Source organism: Sminthopsis crassicaudata, chromosome 1, assembly GCF_048593235.1.
Source record: "Sminthopsis crassicaudata isolate SCR6 chromosome 1, ASM4859323v1, whole genome shotgun sequence".
NCBI lineage: Eukaryota > Metazoa > Chordata > Mammalia > Dasyuromorphia > Dasyuridae > Sminthopsis > Sminthopsis crassicaudata.
Window position 1 is genome coordinate 474,793,348 of NC_133617.1, and position 14,566 is coordinate 474,807,913.

At 32.3% G+C, this 14,566-nt stretch overlaps 2 pseudogenes; both read right to left on the reverse strand.

Moving 5' to 3' along the window:
• Positions 1-610: 610 nt before the first annotated feature.
• LOC141550504 (serine/threonine-protein phosphatase 2A regulatory subunit B'' subunit beta pseudogene) lies at positions 611-1,525 on the reverse strand (annotated as a pseudogene).
• A 258-nt stretch (positions 1,526-1,783) lies between these two features.
• Positions 1,784-14,566, reverse strand: part of LOC141550511 (serine/threonine-protein phosphatase 2A regulatory subunit B'' subunit beta pseudogene) — a 30,233-nt pseudogene continuing 17,450 nt past the window's right edge.

Genomic DNA, 14,566 nt, shown 5'->3' on the forward strand with positions numbered 1-14,566 from the left:
GAATGCCTAATTCCATCTCTAGTATTCATCACAAAATTAGTAATATTATTTAGGAAATACTTAAGTGCTTTATTTGAAAATACAAACATTATTTTTAAAAGTAATCTATACAGTATATACAGTATATAGTATACTGAAACTATACTTTTTTTCTTTTTGCCGGGTGTATAAGGTTATTATTAAGATATTATTATTTTTTCCTTCTTTTAGTAGAAAAAGCACTAGTGATTCTAATTAAGGAGCCTCTTACTCCTGGATCATGAGTAGTTTTTTCTCAGTTTTAGCACTCAAGGTGTCAGTATACTATGAATAAACTGGAAAGAATGGTGCATAGTTATCTTGAAATATAGCAGAGGCTTTAAATAACACATAATTATCCCAATTAAGGAAATCTGCTCCATCTATAAATAAATATATATATTTTATAAACTTGGACATTGGATAAATATGAAATTGTCATTCCATAAAATGTATATTTTCTTTAAAAGGTATTTAAATAATATTTTGTATGACAAAAAAAAAGAAAATAAGAAAGAAAACAACATACTATTGTAAACAAAGTCACTGATCATTTCTATTGTAGCACATCTGCGTTAATATTTCAGTTGGGTCATAATATTTTCACATCATCTTCAAACTCACCCAAATCTAACATCACCCAGAGATGAAGGCATTTCAAAGAAATGTATTTTATCCAACTGAAATCTTAATGCATTGATCTTCTGATCTATAAACTCAATTCTGTTTCACAGTCGTCATTCCATTGGTCACCAGCTACTTCTTTGGCTTTGAAGATTTCATGTTCTTCATCAATATATTTTTCCTAAGCAGAGAGCTCTTGGCCTTCAGCATCCTTAATTACAGAAATCTGAGCATTATGTTCATGGTCAAGATATTTCTCACTATTGAAAAACATCAAAACATAAAACCCAACAACAAACAAACCACTTACTAATTTACATTTCTTAAAATCTTTCCTTCATATTATGTTTTCACAAGATCTGACAAAATCTTCAAATGGTAGAAGCTCAATAGCCATTTTTTTGCACTATTCCTCAAAGAAATACTCAGCTCATAGGCTGATAATTTTCCATCTCCATCAAGATCCATGCAGTGGAACCAATATTCAAAATTGGTTGAGTTTTTTGTCTTTGTTGGATATTGAAAAAATACACAAAATCAGTATAGCTTATTTTTCCTTCTTTCTGTACTATTTTGCCCCATGTCACAGCTCCTGAGAATATTTTTTTTTTTATCATCCTATTATATATATAGTGAGAATTACATCGGGCTAAGAAGTCAGGTTAGTATACAGTTCCCAATGTCCAGTTCTGACTGAATATTTTTACTCTTTAGAGAATAGTTTTTTCTTGACTTAAAAAAGACATAATAATGCTACTTAATCTGTGTTATGCAGTTCTATTTCCTCCTCTTTGAAAGTTTAGTTATTGACACATTCCATAAATATATAAACAAAAGTGTAACAGGAGCTTGAAATTCTGCTACCTCATTTGCCTCTCTCCATGGCAAAAGAGTATGTGCTGGATAAGGGATTTTTGTTATAATTTCATAAAATATGAAGTTGTAGTGCCTTGAAATATACATAATAGTACACAAAGAATTTGACTATAGAATATCTTCCGCAAGTTTACTTGAACATTTTCATGTAAAATGTAGAGAAAGATAGGGTTTTTTTGTTTGCTGCATAGATCATATTAATTTTTTAAATAGTGTTTGCATTTTCAAATAAAGCACTTAAATATTTTTAAATAATATTAACAATTTAAATGACATAAAAATGTTTATGAGAAGTAGTCTGCATCAGCTTAATATCAGCTTCCTATTCCAACAGTGCAAAATTCTGAAAAAAAACAAAAACAAAAACAAAAAAACACACCTTTTTTTCAGTTCAGTACAAGCAACTCTTCTAGAGCAAGACTTATTTACTGTATAAAAATATCCATTGTATAACTGGTAATATACTAGGAATGAGATCTATATGCTTCCTTTAAAAATGAAAAACCAAGATGAGTATTCACTACATTCACTACATAACATTTTTATAAGAAATGGTATGAAGTTTTCTAGCACCAAATAGTTGCATCCAAGATTCATTTAAAAATGAATGAACTCTGCAGCAGCATCGTGGAAATTCTGAAGGATTTTTCTCCACATAACAACAAACTCAAAAATAGACACATCTGTAGTTTGCTGTCCCTCAATACCATAAACGATGGGCATTTCCAGTAGAGTGATCATTCACAGGTCTTTGCAACTTTACCTGTATCTTGTAAAATTGTTCTCTTGGGAAATATGTTTATACTCAATTGGATATAAAAATTTATCTTACTGTGCAGGAAAATAGGAGGGGAAGTGAATAATAAAAGGGGGTGATAGAAGGGAAAGCATATTGGGGGAGGGGGTAGTCAGAAGCAAAACACTTTTGAAGAGGGACAGGATAAAAGGAAAAACAAAATAGAATAAATGGGGTAGGGAGGAATAGGATAAAGGCCTCATTCATCAAACATATAGAGAACTGTTAAATTTATAACAATAAGATCCATTTCCCAGTTGATAAATGGCCAAAAGATACGAAGTTTTTAAATAATGTAATTAAATCTATTTTAAAAAATGCTCTGACTTACTATTGATTGGAGAAATGGAAGTTAAAACAATTCTGAGGGACTACCTCATTAGATTGGCTAATAGGACCATAAAGAGAAATGACAAGTGGTGAAGAATGTGGAAAAAATGAGATATTAATACATTGTTGGTAAAGTTGTGAACTGATTCATCCATTCTGTAGAACAATTTGAAACTATGCCCAAAGGGCTATAAAGTCATACATATCCTTTGACCTAGCAATACTACTAAGGTCTGAATACCCAAAAAAAGATATTTTAAAAAAGGAAAAGGACTTATGTGTACAAAAATATTTATAGCAGCTCTTTGAGTGGAGATAAAGAATCAGAGATTGAGAGGATGTCTATCAATTGGGGAATGGCTGTGTGATTATGATGTAATACTATTATGCTGTCAGAAATGATAAGCAGGATGCTTTCAGAACAACCTGAAAAGACTTCCATAGACTGATGCAAAATGAAATGGACTGTGCACAAAGGAACAGCAAAAATGTAAGATGATCAACTATGAATGGCATAACTATTCTTAGCAATACAATGATTTAAGGCAACTCTGAGGGACTTATTATGAAAAATGTTATCTATTACCAAGAAAGAGCAATGGTGTCTTAATAAAAATTTAAGATTTTTTTTGGCTCTCTATTTTTCTAAAGGAAAATCCTCAGAATTATCTTGGAAAATAGATGCAAAAAAATCTGAAGTTTGGAAATACACCTTTTCCACATGGGGGGTATAGCTCCTCTTTAGCATAGAGTTAAAAGTCAAGAAATATGCTGGAAAATGATAAAACAACAGAAAAAAAGCAGATTGACCACAGAAAGTTATGATGGTAATAAGGAAAATAGAAACAAATCCAGAAGACAACAAAAACAAAATTCCTGCACCCAAAGACTCAAAGAAAGATTTGAATTGGTCTCAGGTCATAACAGAGCTCAAAAGGGATTTTTAAAATCATGTCAGAGAGATAGAGGAAAAATTGGAAAGTGAAATTAGAGTGATAAAAGAAATCATAAAAAAGAACTAACAGATTGGTAAAGGAGATATGCAAAAATACTGATGAAAATAACACCTTGGGAAAAGAGACTATACCAAATGGCACAAATACATATGATTTTAAAAAGTTTGTTTGTTTTTTAAAGCTAAAAAAGCCAATGAGTAGAAGAATGCCTCAAAGTGCAAAATTAGCCAAATGAAATAAGTTATATGAAAATTCTTGTAGAAAAGAACTCCTTAAAAAGCATAATTGGCCAATTTTGGGCAGTTAAAAGAAATATAATATAGAAAACAGAGGTGTGAGTCAAATGTAATGTTATAATTATCTAAAATAATTAAATTAATTAAGTAATAAGACAGAAGAATACACTGGAAAAAGGGAAAAGGAAGAGGTGGAATGGGATACATTATTTGTCATAAAAGAGTCCTGAAAGTGATTTACAATTTAGAGGAAATTGGAGAAAGTTAGGAGGTGAATACATGAATTTTATTTTGCTAGGAATTGGCTCAAAGAGGGAATAATATGCACACCCAGTTGGGTGCAGAAATTTATCTTATCATACAGAAAAGTAGGAAGGATATGGGATAAAAGAAGAGGTACATGAGCTTTATGGGAGGTAAAAATCAGGAGTAAAATGCTTTTGAGAATGGGTAGGGTAAAAAGAGAAAGAATAGAATAAACGGGGGAGGTAAGATGGAGGGAAATTAATTATTAGTCAATATTATTGTGAAAAGAAGAGTTTCTCTTTTTTATATAGTGAGTTCCTCTGATAAAGAATTCATTTCTTAAACATAGAAAATAGTTGAATTTATAGAAGTAAGAGCCATTTTTCAGTTGATAAAAGCTAAGAAAAGGAACTTTTCAAATAAAGTAATCAAAACTACTTATAATATAAAATGCTCTAAATCACCACTGATAATAGATATGCAAATTAAAACAATAGTGAGGTACCACTTCACACCTGTCAGAATATCTAATATGACAGAAAAAAAATTGACAAATGTTGAAGGGAATATGGAAAAATTAACCCCCCACAACTCTTATTTCACTGGAAAAAAAAAAAAAAAGAGACAATTGTTAGAGAGCTCCCTTCATTTGAAGAAGTGAAGCATCACCTTGCCAAAGCAAATCCCTCTATAGATGCAAGTAAACCCATTTCATTTGATCTCCTCCTGCTCCCTCTATCATCCCACCTTCAAACTAATCTTCAGTCTCTTCCTTTCTACTGGTTGCTTTCCTACTTTGTACAAATGTGCCCATTCTCTTCCATCCTCAACAAAATTCACTTGTTTCATTCATCTTTAATAGCTGTTGTCCCATATTTCTTCTGCCTTTGATGTATAACCTCCTTGAGAAGGCCATATGCACTAGGTGCCTCTATTATGCACTCTCCTTTTAAAGTTGGAATCTAAACAGCAAAGAGTTATCATTCAATTGAATTTGTTATTTCCAAAATTACTCATAATTTCTTATTTTTCAAAACTAATGACATTTTTTCAGTCTTCATTCTTCTTAAGATATCTACAACATTTAACATGGCCACCTTTTTTTTTTTTTCTCTTTTCTCTCTAAATTTCTATGACATTCCTTTCTCCTGGTTCTCCTACTACCTGCATGATGAGGTTTCATCTAGGTCATGCTTGTTAAGCATGGGGATTTCTTAAATTGTAAGCTCTCTTCATTGTCTATGCTTTTTCATTTAGTGATGTCATCTTCTTCCGGATTGTCTTACTGACTATAAATGCACTTTGTCTAATCCTAATCTCTCTCTTTATATTCAATCTCAATCGATCTTGTAAACTTCATATGTTCAAAATTGAACTCCATTATTCCCCTATAATCTTCCTCATGTGGTCAAAAATACTGCCATCCTTGGCAGTTACCCTTTATCAAAAATTGGGAATCACCTTTGACTACTCATTATTGATTCTTCCATAACTTATCAGTGGTCAAGTCCTGTCATTTCCTCCTTTGTAAGATATCTCACATATGTTCCCTTTTCTCCTCTGACAAGCCAACTTCCTGGTACAGGCCAGTATGACCTCATGCCTAGACAATTATATTAGCTTGTTAACTTGAAGTGTCTTCCCACTCCAATTTATATTTCATTCAGCCATCAAATTGTTCTTCCTAAAATATTTATCTAATTGTATCAGCTCTCTATTCACTAAATTCTACTCTTATCACCTCCAGGATCAAATACAAAATATTCTGGCTTTCAGAGCTCTTTATAACCTTGCTCTTTCTGGGCTATCCTTAGTTCACATATTATTCTTTTTTATATAATCTTTTTATTCAATTATGCTTAACTCCTTGATATTCCTGTTCTGTTTTTTTTTTTTTTTTTTTTTAATGTTTCTGTACATAACAGTACAGTGAATAGAGTATTGGTCCTTGAGTCAGGAGGACCTGAGTTGAAATCTGTTGTCAGACATTTATTAGCTATATAACCCTGAGCAAGTCCCTTAGCCTCATTTCCCTCAATTTCTTTTTCTGTAAAATGAACTAGAGAAGGGAATGGCAAACCACTCTAGTGTCTTTGCAAAGAAAATCCCAAATGGGGTCACAAAGAGTCAGATATAATTGAAAAATGACTGAACAACGGACCCTGTTGTTAACAGGTTGCTTCTCTCATTAGAGTCTCAATTCCTTGAAATTTTTCCCTAGCTTTCTTTGTATTTCAAGGAATTATCACAGTTAATTTTTGTATTTTTAAAAAAGCTTTTATTTTTAAAGTATATGCAGTTAGTTTTCAACATTCACCCTTGTAAAACCCTGAGTTCTAAAATTTGTCTCCCTCTCTTCCTTATACCTTCTCTTCTAGACAGCAAGCAATCCAATATATGTTAAACACATGCAATTATTCCATAAACATCTCCACATCCACCACGCTATCACAGTTAAGTGTATTTTCTCTTTCAATCTCCTTCTATCAGATTCACTTCATAATATGAAGAAGAACTGATGGTTTATGAATTTATTTTATCCTGACTTAACTGAAATTATTTTTTAGTTTTTAGGATTTTATAATCATATTATTTGCAAAAGAGATAATTTTGTTTCTTCTTTGCCTCTACTTATTCCTCCAATTTCTTTTTTTAAAATTTATTGCTATAGTTACTTACTATAATAGTTACCTATAGTTAGATTACTTTAAAAAGTAGAGTTACCAATGAATATTTTCCAATCATCTCCCTCATTTTGAAAAGAACTCTAGTTTATTCCCATTATATATAGTGCTGCTCTCAATTTTAGATAAATACTATTTACCATATAAGGGAAAGGTCCATTCATTTATGTTTTCTTTCTTTTTTTGGTAAGTTTTAAAATTTATTTTAAGTTTAAATAAAGAATAAGAAAAGAAAAAAAATCATTGCCACTTACACAGGAAAACATAAGAAAGATTCAATATGAAGCAAAACATTTCTATTTCAAGAAAACCTGTATAATAAATATGTCATTTTCAAAACTGTTCTTCTTTTCTTTCTTCCATGTAGGTTTTCTTTTGTTTTCTGTTGTGTGAATTTCACTTTATTTTTCTCCTTTCCTTCATCCTATAAGCTATCATTAATTGTGAATATATTTATACCTTCACACATATATGTATATATACATATGTAGACTTATGAAGACACAAACAGATATACATACATATATACTTATACACATATACAAGATTGTACTATGCTTATTTTCATTTGTCATTTGTTTTTCTGAGGGTGGATACCATCTTCTTTCAAAAATCCAAGTCTCTCCATATTTTCTTAATCATCTAGTTCATCATCTCCTATACCACAATAATATTCCAACCCAACACAATCACATTCTATCTGAAAAATTGTCTATGAAAGGTTTTTCCTAATTTTCTCTATTCTTTCTATTCTTGACAGTGTAGATTTTATTTATACAAGAAAAAAATTTAATTTAAAACATTTATCCATTTTACACCTCAGCAATGATCTCATCTTGTAATATGGTTTAAACTCTGATACTACTCAAATTACTTCCTTCACATCTTTTTACCCCAGGTTTCCTTAAAGTTCCTGACCTCCTGCTCTTCCAAATGTACCCTGTTATTATTTTTTTCTAACTCAGTAAGATAATATTCTGCCAATTTAATTGGCATTACATGCAGGTAATTACATGGATAGATTAATAGTACATGAATAGATTAGTTAGATATAGTTGCCATTAAAATTATATTGGCTTTATCTATTCATGAACAACAAATATTATTTCAATTTTAAGATCTAATGTTGTTTTCAATATATACATATAGTTCTTATATATTTATATAATTCCTGTATGTTTTGGCAGGTATATGCTCAGATTTTTTATACTGTTTAGTTATTTTAACTGGTCTAAAACAATATTGATTAGTATGACTGACATATAAAGTTGTTTCCTTATTTTTTTTTCTCTTTTGATTAAATCTATTTTGGCTTTAACTTTGAGATCAGGATTACCATTTCTCCTTTCTTACATAAATTCTACTCTTGATCTTTCTTTTATGCTTGTATGTCTCTCTCTCTCTCTTTTTTTTTTAGCAGTTCTTGAAATATTGTTGAATTCAAAATTTTAGCCTGCCGTCAGTTTCCATTTTATGTATAAATACATCCTATTCATATTCTAAGGTATAATTATTTGATGCATATTTTCCTCCTTCCTACTTTTTTCACTATCCTTCTCACTCTAATCCTATCCCTCCTTACTTCTCCAGCTTAATTCTGCCTGCTACCTTAGCCTTCTATTTTTAACCTACCTCCCATCAAGAATCCCTTCCTCATCCCCTCCTCCATCCTGTCCCTTTGCCCTCTTTCTGAATTTAAAAGATTTTTAATACTCTTCTAAATATATATATTATATATATATAGTTTCCTCGTTATCCCATTCCCATTAATCCATACATCCTTTCATAATATCCCCTTTATTTTTTAAAATAAATTTAGAAGACGTTCATACCCCTCTAAGTGTATATGTTGTTCTCTCTTTAATTCATATCTGATTGAGTAGGGTTTCAGTACTACCAGCCCTACTCCCCTATTTAATTCCTTAGTATCAGCTCTTCTCCTACCTAATCAGTATGAGATACTCTTTTTTACCTATAATCCTAGAGTGTGGGAATGTTGTTTTAGACCCCAGGTCTTTCTTAGTTGGTTTTTTTTTTTTTTTTGAGGTTTATCTGGGCCCAGCCTCTGTACTCCTTTTCCTTTCCAAGCCACAATTCACCCTTCTTCACCTGGAATCATAACCAAGGATTCAGCTCTCTGTAAGTGCCTGTAGCCAAGAGCATCCTCACTCTGCTTCTCCCTCACACACCAGGTGTGTGCTTGTTCCTTCTCACCCTGGATCTGACTATTTCTCAGCAACACAGCTAACCTATTGTCCCTTGGAAGCAGAGATTCTCTCAATCTCCTCCTCAGATGCACAACTCCTCATGCTGTTCATGAGGTGAAAATTTCTGTAGTTTAGTCTGAAGCTACCTCCTAACCCAGCTAGCCGCAAGGTTCACTCTTGCTGTTTCCGGGGAGATAGCCTGGGGATTTTTTATATTTCACTCAGGTTGAACCTCTATCGGGATCTTTCTTCAAATCTCCCGGAGGACTTCTGTTCTGCCCCTACTCTTGATTATTTTTGCCACCCTGCATTGTCCCTGAGGCACTATTTCATCTTGTTTATGGAAGAAATTTGGAAAACTTAAAATTTTCTGACCTACTCTGCCATTTACCCAGAATCTTTTCCTCCATTCCTATATTTTCTAGTGGTGATAGTGGTGGTATGATTGCTAACAGAAAGGGATGTTACATTTTCTTAAACAGTGTTGATATCATCATGTGTTTCTTCTTATTAATATGATCATAATGTTCCTAGATTTCTCAATATGAAACTGACCCTGCATAACTGCTACAAATCAAACATGTTCATAAAGTATAATCTTTGTTATGTTTATGTAGCCTTGTTTATGTAATTTCTTTGCTAAAATATTATTTAGAATTGTTACATCAAAATTAAGAAAACAAGATATAATTTAACTGAAAGATCCATGGAAAAGAAAAAAAATATGACCAAACAACTGTTAGAGAGCATTATGAAATACAAAACATATAATTTTGATTACATTAAATTAGAAAATTTTATATAAATAAAACCAATACAGCTAATATTAGAAGAAAAGCAGAAATCTGGGAAACTATTTATAGCAAGTGTTTCTGATAAGGGCTACATTTCTCAAAAATATAGAGAACAGAATCAAATTTGTGTAAATACAAGTCATTCCCCAATTGACAAATGGTCCAAGGCTATTTACAAGCAGTTTTGAGTTCAAAAAATTAAAGCTACCTGTAGTTATATTTTAAAAATGCTCTAAATCTCTTTCATTAGAGAAATGCAAATTAAAACAACTCTGAGGTACCACCTCACACCTAGAGTGATTAATATAACAAAAGTAAAATTATGAATGATGGAGAAGATATGGGGAAATTGGAGCACTTAGCATTGTAGTGAACTGATCCAATCCTTCTGGAAAGCAGTTTAGAACTATGGCCAAAGAGCTTTAAAACTGTGTATACCCTTTGATCCATCAGTAACCTTACTAAGTATGCATTCCAAATAAATTATTAAAAATGGAGAAAGGACTCATATTACAAATATATTTATAGCATCTCTTTTTCTAATGGTAAATAATTGGAAATTGAGGGGATGCTCATTAGTTGGGGAATGGCCAGACAAGTTGTGGTATACGAATGCAATGGAAAACTATTGTGCTATAAAAATGATGAACAGGTGGATTTCAGAAAAAAAAAAACAAACTTGTCAAGACTGATGCTAAATGAAGTGAGAAGAACCAGAAAAACAACATCATACACAATAGCAGCAATATTGTGAGATGATCAACCTGGTAAACTTAGCTCTTCTCAGCAATACACAGATCCAAGACAATTCCAAAGGAATCAAGATAGAAAATGCTATTTGCATCCAGAGAAAGAACTATGGAGTCTGAATACATATCAGAGCATCCTATTTTTATTTTATTTTTTCTTTTTCTTTCTTGTGATTTTTCCCTTTTGTTCTGATTTTTCTTTTACAACATGACTTATGCGGGAATATGTTTAACCTGATTGTATATCTATAATCTACATCAGATTGTTTGCTCTTTGGGGATGAGGGGAGAAGGAAAGGAAGAAAAAAAACTGGAACTCAATGTCTTATTCAGAATGTATATTGAGATCTATCTTCATATATAATTGGAAAATAAAATACTAATAAGTGGGAAAACACTCTAAGATTAAAAAAAATGCACCAATATTCATCAGGGGCAGCATTCAATAGTTTTCATTCACTCTCCCTGATTTAATTATCAAAATGTGAAAAAGAATAAGTATTAGTCTCTTTACCAAATTAAAGGTCTAGAGATCTGTTCTGGTGACCTCATTGTTGGGTATCTGTGAAATCTGGACAATATACTAGTGCTGTGCCAGGAAACCGAATCCTTTCTATCTGAAATATCTTAGGAAAATTTTGAAGATCTCTTGTCAACATAAAGACATTGAGGTCCTTTCTCAAGCTGAATTGCCAAGCACTCATACTCTATGCAACTCTGATGAGATGGACACATAAATTTAAATGCTATACAAGCACATTTGCCTGAAAGACTATTTTACAGAGAACTTACACAAGGCAATGGTGGTCAGAAGAAGTGATTCAAGGATACTCTCAAAGAATCTGAAGAACTTTGCAATTGATTATATGACCTCAGAGACACTGGTAAAGGACTCTGTAGCCCACTTCAAAAAGGTTTTGTGCTCCTTGAGCAAAGCAGAATTACAATAACTCAAAAGAAAAGTGAGATGTGCAAATTTAAGCATCTCTACTGTAAATGCTCATAGGGACTATTTGTGCTTGATCTATGGTAGAGCCATTATATTGGTTTGATCAGACACCATTGGATACATGATAGCTTGACTCTAACATAGTAATATCATTTTGGTCCTCCTTGAGAACAAAAGACAACTAACTGACCAACTATGGGAGATTGGGAGTGAAAGTATTAAGAATGTTTTGATAGACAATTTTTTGTTGTTTTCTCTTTTATCATTCCTTCTCCCATTTACATCTGACCATAGATCACTGGATGTCTTCCCTGTTTAGACATCCTTTACAACTTTTAGGAATTTAGATATTTTAAATACCCAGTCCTTCAAAAGGAGGAGGGTAAACAAAACTGGGCTACAATATCAAATGTCACTTACAGGTGATATTACCTGAAGCTCTTTATTCCAAATTCCTTATATGTAACTTTGGCAGTTGGTAATGTTTATAGGAGTTTGTGTACTTTGTGTTCACATGGTTCTGCTCACTCAATGGCAAGAATAGAGATCTCTAAAGTCTTCTCCAACCTTCTCCCAGGGAGATTTTGATTCATGGCATTGGGGGAAAATTGGGATTAGAGACTAGACATGTTCCTCTTCTCAGAGAGAAGGCAGCATACAGGGATAGAATTATGCAAATATGTACCCCTAAATATTTTTTTAAGTTCAAGCTAGTTCCTTTTTACTATCTCTTAATAAAGAAGGTATTTCCAAATTTTATATATATATATATATATATATATATATATATATATATATATATATATATATATATATATATACAGAGAGAGAGAGAGAGAGAGATTCCCGTTCCACCCAATGCCAGTTCCACAATGGTCATACAAATATCAAGTAAACCCATTTATCCAAGCCAATGGTAAATGAAAATCCAAGAAGTTGGTGAGAATATATACTAAACAATCAATGCACAGAGCAAATAAGCTTTCTCATTGAGAGAACAATTATAAATTTCTAATACAATAAACTTGGTATAGCACCATAATCAAGATACTTGGCTTGTCTACATGTAAATTTCTTCCCAAAGTCATTCTTTCCCTTTAGTACTCTATGTCTACAACTCAAAGTTTTCTGTCTTAAAAATTCCTCATGCCCTTACCAACTCCCCTTTCACATGGGGTAGAGCATTGAGCAATTAATCTCCACCAATAAGAAGAGTCCCATGTAAATGTAAAGATTACAAATGTGAATTAGAGCCTCATTCCCCCCCCCAATGAATTAAAAATTCCCTAAAATAATTTCACTTAGTAAAAAAAGGGGGTACATGGATGAACCAATCATGACTTTTTTGAGTTGTTTGTTAAAAAAAATCAGAGTTTCTTATAATCTGGATCTCTAAACACTAGGATAGGAACAGGAGAGCTATAATTAGCAGCTTTTTAAAAAGCTAGAACAAGAGGGAAGATTAGAGAAAAAAGCTCACTTTAATTGAAGTTCCTTTGGGGAGAAAACATGCCTTGAGATAAGGCTATTGACAACTTTGGAGGCTGGATATGATGAGAAAAAACTCATTTTGGAAACTCTAAATGATATTTTTATATTCTGAATTTTTCAGCCACAAAGGTGGAGGAAAGGAAAAGAAAATGTGTCCTGGGTCAAACCCTGAAGAGTTCATGGAGAGGGGGAGAATGTTTCCCTCATGGTGCTGTTGGCAACTTCTAAGTTTTTGCCAAAGGGTATACACAGTTTTAAAGCTCTTTGGCCATAGTTCTAATTATTAGACTAGATTAAGCTAAATTAATTTAAATGGGTTAAAGACATGGAGGAATAATAGCAGTGATTATTCCTTCCCAGTTAAAAGTGTGGATCTGTCAAAGAGAGCCATGTGGATCCCAGTTCTTAAAGCCAGACTCTGGAAACCTAGAAAGCAAAAAGGTAAATTTTATCTGCCACATAAGTGACTGCTTACATTACTTACATTGCTTTTCAAGTAGCATCTGGACTAATCTCTAATATCCCAAATGACTCTATTCTGATGCTTCAATGAACTGTCTGTTTGGTCAGATTTATCTTGGCTTCTTCTGCATGGGCATGATTGAAGTGGGCACAGATATCTCGACTCATGTGGTGTTCCACCTGATGCCAGATGTTCACTTGAGCTATAAGACACTGGTGTTGCTGTCAAAATGGCCAGATGTCAGGGATCTGAAAAGGCAGAATGAGAAGAGATCATCAACCCCATCAACAACTGAATTCTGCAGGGTGTAATAGTAAGAACCCTGAATGAGGCAATAAGGGATCGAAAGCTTCTTTAAAGCTTTGACTCTTAACTTGCTGTTTGATCTTGGGTAATTAAATTAAACTCTTTGGACTTTCATTTCCTCATCTATAAAATGCAAAAAGGGCGGCCTAAATTATTTTTTTAAAGCCCTATGCTTTTTTTTTTTCTTCTGGGATTTCTTTTTTATAAATAATATATCACTTAATTGGCTAGTTTTCACTTTGCTTAAAACACACATTCCTCAAAAGTAGCATCTCTATGCTGAAAGCAGAGCATCAGATCCTATTCTGGGCCTCTGTAAAATTCATTCACAAATTCCTTTATTCTTTGTTGTTTAAAAGCAACCTAAAACAGAAAATGTAATTGAGTCTGTATAGGAAAGATCTTAAAGACATTTATTAAATTGTAGGCTTCTCTAGGCTAGAGAATAGGTAGTTTTTATTGTACTATTTAGTGATATATAGAACCAGCTTGTATTGGCTGGGAATAGATTGTTGGATTTTTTTTAGTCTGAGCATTTATGCCTAGGATATTAACAAATATAACAAACAGGGCTTCATTTATTATTTTGATGATTATTATTTTGATGACATATAAGAAACTGATAAGAATGCATTTTAGACATAAAAGTTAGTCTTGAATACATTTTTGAGAGCTGATTGTTAAGTGTTTGTCAATTGTATCCCCTATAGTGTTCAGCAAATTTTTGTTGATTTAAATTAAAATGAACAAATTCCTTCTTGACCCTAGAAATCAAGAATGTTGAATGGAGATAATAATCTGTTTGTAATTTATCTATAGCATAATCTATATGTGTCCTCTT